The 7,238-nt window shown below is 44.6% G+C and overlaps 1 pseudogene; it reads right to left on the bottom strand.

Annotated features, from left to right (window-relative positions):
- Nucleotides 1-450: 450 nt before the first annotated feature.
- On the bottom strand, nt 451-1,067 carry LOC124967829 (cell division cycle-associated protein 3-like; annotated as a pseudogene).
- Between the last annotated feature and the right edge of the window lie 6,171 nt (nt 1,068-7,238).

Below are 7,238 nucleotides of genomic sequence, written 5' to 3'. Positions count from 1 at the left end.
AAAACACACGTGGGTGTCGGGTGGAGCTGAAATAAATTTGTTGTGCAGTTGTTTTTATTACTGATGCTTTCGTGGGAAGGCCCTGGTCCCCAACTGAAGATAAGAAAAACAGTACATTTTAAAAAGAGTTTGAGGTGGAATTTACATGTAAGCATATAACTTTCAAATATACATATTTTTTAATCACATCCTTTAATACACAAGAAATATACAAGACAAAAAGAAAGTCTGATAAAGTTCTAAGTCCCAGAGTTGGTAGCTTAGGAGGAATCAAAGAAAACAATCCTTTCCGTGGTATCCCTGGGAAAGAAGAGGTGGCAGAAAACAGAACATGACCAGACCCTGGGTGAATCCAATGTAGGGGCCACAGTAGGAGCAAGCTCTCTACCAAAGCAAGGTGCTGATTTTCCTTGTCATGGTCCTGGTCTTGCTCCCCTGCTTGGCCTCCAGTTTTCAGAAGCCGTCCAGTTCCAAGAATGGCTCCTTCCTTTAATTCCCTAACATTTTCACTTAGCAGAGAAGGTGGCTTACCCTGTCATGGTTTCAGGGTCCCAGGGGAGTTGTCATCCTGCAGGATGGTAAGGGGGGATCTCCCTAGGACCTTGTTGTTTGGTTTCTGTCTATTGCACTTAGAACCTGAAGATTGGGGACTCTCGGGGTCTTTTGAGGGATTGTCTGAACTCTGACTGGCCACAGGGGTTTCTGTGGCATGTCTTGCATCCTCCTGGGAAGACACCTATTTGGAAGGGAGCACAGGGTCATTCCAAGGTAGCATCTGTTCTTCAAGGGATAACTGAGTATCCAAAGGCAAATCCAGCTCAGAAGATGAAGGTACTCGCAGGGGCAGAAGAGATTCTGGGGGAGGATTTGATTTGGAGCCTTCAGTCTCAAATACTTCACTGAGCTCTTTCACCAGTGGACTCTGAGGGTCTGCACTGCTGGTCTTCATAGGTGTCCATGCAATGCCAAGGGTAGGAGAGCAGGGATCTGAGTCCTGGGCCTGTTTTGGACCTTTCAGCTGTTCTCCTGCTGGTAGGTTTGACTGTGGAGAGCTCTCCACCTGGATGGGAGTGTGTTGAATGCCGGCACTAGGTGAACGAGGGTCTGCTACTCAAGCCAGATGCTTGTTGTGTGGTGGAGTCCGCGCTGGAGTGACTGGGACGCTCTTGGCTGAGCCTATCTTCATTAGGGGCGGGGGCCGGGCCCAGCAAGGGTAGAGGAGAGGATGCTGAACCCCAACTCAACTTTTGGGTGCACACCAGCTCCAGAATCAACTCCCCAAATATACATATTTTGATGACTTTTAACAAATGTTTATACTTGAGTAACCAACTCTTCACTCAAGATGTGGAATATTGGAGCTGGAGGTATAGCTCAGTGGTAGAAGACTGCTTGCCCAGCATGCACCAGGCCCTGGGTTCAATCAACAGCACCACACACAAAAAAAAAAAAAAAAAAAAAGCCTGGTGCGATATCCCGCGCCTGTAGTCCCAGCTACTCGGGAGGCTGAGGTGGGAGGATCGCTTGAGTCCAGGAGTTCTGGACTGTAGTGCGCTATGCTGATCGGGTGTCCGCACTAATTTCGGCATCAATATGGTGACCTCCCGGGAGCGGGGAGCCACCAGGTTGCCTAAGGAGGAGTGAACCGGCCCAGGTCAGAAACGGAGCAGGTTAAAAAAAAAAAAAAAAAAGGTCTAGGATACTTCAGTCACCCTAGAAAGTTCCCTTCTGCCCTCTTTAGGTATTCCTCCTGAACCCTGCGTCCCTCTTCTGAGGTCAACACTGTTCTCAATCCTATTGCCATAGTACGGATTATTTTCTAGAACTTAAAATAAATAGAATTACACAGTTTGGAATTACCGAACTCTTGGTTTGGTTTTCTTAATTCAACCTGTTTTTGAGAATCATTTCTATGGTTTTGTCAGAAATGGATTCCTTTGGATGGTTGAATGGAATTCCACCATATGGAAGTATACAGATGGTCATTTTTTTGAACATAGACTCTTGCCACATACTATGCTAAGCACTTCTCAGACCAGGTCCCAGAGGAAAGAGGGTGTGATCGCCATTTGCAGGGGATTTCTATTTGTGATTTTGTCTTGTTGTCCAGTATCAGTCCTCAGTCTTATTGGCACAGGGATCCTGTGTGGTCTCCAGGTTTCCTTCTAACCCAGTAACTTCCCTTTTTTTTTTTTAATGGAGGCAGACTTGGTTTCTGTACTTGTACACAAGACCATTACTGCTGAAATTACTTTTATCTACATTGTACAGATAAAGAAACCAAGGCCCAGGGTCAATGACCCAACTGCTAGATGGCACAATGAGGATTAGAACCAGTCAAGCTTACTCCACACAGAGAGAGACCACGTGGGAACTTCTCTGGTAACACCAGGCTCACTGCAGCCCCATGACTTTGTTTCCACGCTATGGCACTGAGGACAAACATGGGTGTGCTGGCATAAGGACAAATGCACTGACCCTGCTGGGTGTGGGGGTGCACACCTGTAATCCAAGCAGCTCAGGAGGCTGAGGCAGGAGGATCACAAGTTCAAAGCCAGCCTCAGCAACTTAGGCCCTAAGCAACTTAGTGAGACCCTGTCTCAAAATAAAAAATAAAAAAGGCCTGGGGGTGTGGCTCAGTGGTAAAGTGCCCCGGGTTCATTCCCATCCCCCCCAAAAAAATAGATAAAAAATAAATGTTTTGTAGCTCTCTGCTTCTCCTGGCAAGACCAACAGGGGAGCCTGAGATGGTTCCAGCTCAAACCTCTCCAAGCAGCTAAATCCTGCATTTAACCCACTCACTTAACCATTTCTCTCTTCTTCGGATCAGAAACAAAAACCTAGCCCAGAGCACTGTACAATCTTCCACGCCTTTCTGTGGCTTAGTTGAGCATTACATTTAAACCCTTATTCTGATCTTTGTTTCATGTTTACAGAAGTGGATTCCTTTTATTCCTTTCCCCTGACAGGAATAATCCCTCTGGAATTTAAGCTTTTAAAGCGTGCTTCCTTGGGTTATTTGAAAGGCAGCCCTTGGGACTGTCCCTTTGCACACCATACTTCTGCATAGTGGGGGCTGTGGCTGGCTCAGGGCCCCATGGGGACACACACCTTGGTAAACCCTGGGGTATGGCAAGCTCAGACAGTCGCAAGGAGGGAGCTTTCAGCCCAAATCCAGCTCCTCCCCTCCCTGCTTCCTTCCATTTTTATACCAGCACACACCAAGGGCAAGGGGTGGGCAGAGGCTACCAGCAGGAGGGGAGGAGCAGGCGCGAGAAGATGACATGACCTGTTACCTGCTGCCAGCCAGGAGGGATGAAGCCTTGGTCAGCCTCCCAGGGACAGAGCTTCTCGTTTTTCTAGAATCACTGGCTAATGAAACATGAGGACAGCCTCGAGGAGGACCGCAGAGTGTGGTGAGCGAGTGGTAGAGTGCCAGAGCCCTTCAGTGAAGGACTTGGTGGCCAGCTGCTGGGAAGAGGGCGGTGGGCGGGCAGCCCACACGCAGAGACTGAGGGCAGCAGGAGGTGGAAAAGCCTGGTTATGTCAACTGAGCTGAGGACATTTAGAGCTCCCTGAGGGTCAGCGCGGGTGGCCTGTGGGCCTCAGCTCAGCTCACCTCACCCTCCGCCTGTCCTGCTGCCTTCCGCCCTGCCCAGGGGCACTGATCCCAAGGGCAGTTCCCAGTGTGCCCGAGAACACCCTCGAAGCCTGCTTCCCTGGCAGCCCAACCTGCAAAACAGATTCTTGGTATGCAAATAACACACTTAACATATAAAAAATACAGCATAATCCTATAGTTGGGCTTTACATGATAATTACAACATGAATTTTTAAAATCCAGACTCCCTGTATGTCCCACCAGTCAGTTCCTTCAGTCCTTCACACACACCTTGGTGTATAGCATTTGGAGATTCAAAGTCTTACAAGGTCGCTTACACGAGGTGTCCCCTTTTACAGAAGAATCAGTCAAGGGACAAACAAGATAGATCACTCCCCCAAGGTGTGTACTTTAGAGCAGAGTTAGCATTTGCTCCCAGGCAGACTGGTTCCAGAATGCATGCTCTCACGGTCCCCACTGCCTCTCATTACTCTGTCCATCTTGAGACTTTTTCTCCCTGCCAGGCTGGGTTATTAGGTCAAGGATTGCATCTTCATTTTAAACACTGTTATGATCAGAGCAGTAAAAAAAATAAAAATAAAAAAATAAAAGTAGGAATGTAAGAGAAAAGAATAGCATGAGCTTGAATATAAATGGAAAATCTCAAAGTAAAATCTTTGGAAGTTAAAAAATATGACTTTCATAGAAATATCAAAAGAGCATATCCCAAACGTTGAATGGATCATGTGGGTTTCTAAGGGTTGTTGTAATGTACTGACTGGTAGGTGACTTAAAACAACAGATTTATTCTCTCACAGTTTTGGAGGCTAGAAGCCCAACATTGAGGTGTCATGGGCCTTGTTCCTTCCAGAGATTCTGAGAATTCTGAGAGAAAAGACTTCCTCTTTCAGCTCCTGGCGACTGCCTACATTCCCCAGCCTCTGTGACATCTGACTCTGGGTCTTTACCTCTTCTATCTCAAATAAGGACACTCGTCTCAGATTTAAGTCCTAGAAGGGAAATCCAGGACAATCTCATCTCAAGATTCTCAACCTAATTACATCTTGCAGAGGCCCCTTTTCCAAATCAGGTGGCATTCACAGGGATTTGGTTAGACAAGGACATGTCTTTTGAAGTCCACCTTTCAAGCCACCACGCTCATTCATGAGGGAACCAGCATGATGGAAAAGTTAATTCAAAGGGAAATTCAAGGAACAGAGGTTTATCTGGTCAGTCAGCAAAGGCACGCTGAAATAACTCTGCACAAATTGAATGGTTAATGTCTTCCAGGGCGATAAAACTGTAACCTTTGAGGTTATCTTTTCCCACAGACAGAAATCTATTTGGGCAAAAATCTATAACTGAACATGTGACTGGGTCTAATCAATAGTAAATCAAACGAGGTACATTTCCTAGATCAATGTTCCTCAATAGAACTTTCTGCGTTGATGGAAAGTTCTGTATCTCTGCCATCCAATGCACTAGCCACATTGCAGATGCTCCCGGGTGGCACATAAACACAGGGTGGCTGAGAAACCAAATTTTTAATTTTATTTACTTTTAATTAATGAAGGTTTCATATAAATAGCCACAGATGCCTGGTGGCTACTGCCTTGGATGGTGCAGTCATAGAGAATCAGCTAATCCCTTACAAGGCCAAATAGACAACTCTCTAACAGGATATTGAAAATATATGCTGTTGCCTTCGTTTCGCATTTTCATGATTTTTCTTAATACCACTTACTTTAGAAGGTGCAACCTATGAGGCATGATGGGGGCCGTGGAGGACTGGCAATTGACATCTACTTCTCCTAAGTGAAAGCACTTCCATTTAATTCTAGTCCGTCATGGCCCTATCGCCAGAACTATCTCTTTTTTAGAAGAAGTCAGACTTGTGGGTTTTTATGCAAAATCTCTTATTATTTAGATATTAGTCAGGTGGGTAATCTCTGCTCTTGGGGGATTTGGCCCATGTGAAGGAACCTCTCATGATCTTTATTTTTAGTTAATCTTCCTAATATGCCATGCCATCCAGCACCATGTGTGGCACATATTAGACCCACCCCGCAGCAGAACAATTAATTTCATTTTGACAAACAATTATTGAGTGCCTACTGTCTGCCAGAGACTAGCCGGGAAATGCATAATGATAAGGATGAATAAGACACCACTCTTGTTCTCGTGGGTTCCCATTCTGGTAGAGGCACAACACAAAGTCGTGTGGCACCAGAGCACCGGGTGTCCCAGGAATCATGGTAGCAATTAGGGACTAAGGTGACAGACGAGCTGAATCTTGAGTAAAAGCTGGTCAGATGCAGTGAGATGGACATGGCATACTGAGCAGAGGTAACACTGGGTCAGAGAGGAGAAGGTATGTCCATGGGCACAATGTGGTTTTTGAGAGAAACTTCTAACAATCAGCAGGACTAGAGATTAACATTTGAAGCCAGAATTAGCTGGAGGTAAAAATTAGAGAGGAGGCCAGGGTCAGATCATGGAAGGTATTAGAGTCTATGATAGGAAGGATGCCCTATGCCTGGCTTATCAAGACTATAGAATGAATGAATGGTGGATGCTTTTGTTCAACAAATAGTCTCCAAAACTTGGCATTGAAGATACTGGGGCAACTGGTAACTCAAATTGTGGAGTCTTCCTTCTTATGGTGTTTGCATTCCAGTAGAAGGAGAGAAATGGTAAACAAGTAAGCAAATGCATAAATAAGAATTCTAGATAGAATTCATCAGAAGGAAACCAGAATGAGGGAGAGAACATCTGGGAATTAGGAGTCGGGGTAATTAGGTAGCTGCTCAAGGAAGGTAGTATTCGATCTGGGACCGGAATATCCAAGAGCAGCCAGAAGTATAATGATTTAGATTCTAGAAGGACAGCATCTCAAGTCCTAAATCAATTAGTAACATTGTTTTTATAGCTAAACCATACACACACACACACACACACACACACATACACACACATGCACACATACATATATTTTAAAATTTTCACTTGTAATCTTATTTCTTTAATACCACATCTATTCTTAGAGTGCATTCCCTTTAATCTGGGCCTACATGAACATGTATTTTGTAAAATTGATCATAATCAACCATATATATGATTTTGCAGTCAGTTCCTTTCATTTAACATTTAAGCATTTTCAGTGATGACCATGAAAGTCCTGACCATTATAATTTTCAATTCCTGCTCTATTGTGCATCCAGTGGGCCTAACATACAGTCATTAACTTTCCCGCTGTGGCACACTTAGGCAGTTTTACAAATTTTCATGCTTATGAACATAAACATTTTTACACACACATAATTTTCCTTGTTTCATATAATTTCCTTAGGATAAATTTCCTAAAATGGGAGATTTCATGTTGTAGGGCTTTTGTTACAGGTTGTCAAGTTGTTTTCCAAAAGAAGTAAGAAAGAAGAAAAGGGTAGGGAGGGAGAACAGAAGGGAGAGAACAAGAATATAAGCAAGCAAAATTCCAAGCCATCGACGGTCTCTTCTTCACGTGTCTGTGGTGCCTGGTACACAGCAAGGGCTCAATAAAGGAATGAGTGGCTGACTTCCATGCTCAAGTTTTATAGTTCAAAATTGATTTGTAGCTCTATTTGTTGTTGTGCCAGTC

Source organism: Sciurus carolinensis, chromosome 17, assembly GCF_902686445.1.
Source record: "Sciurus carolinensis chromosome 17, mSciCar1.2, whole genome shotgun sequence".
Taxonomy (NCBI): Eukaryota; Metazoa; Chordata; class Mammalia; order Rodentia; family Sciuridae; genus Sciurus; species Sciurus carolinensis.
This window is presented reverse-complemented; position numbering and strand designations above follow the sequence as displayed.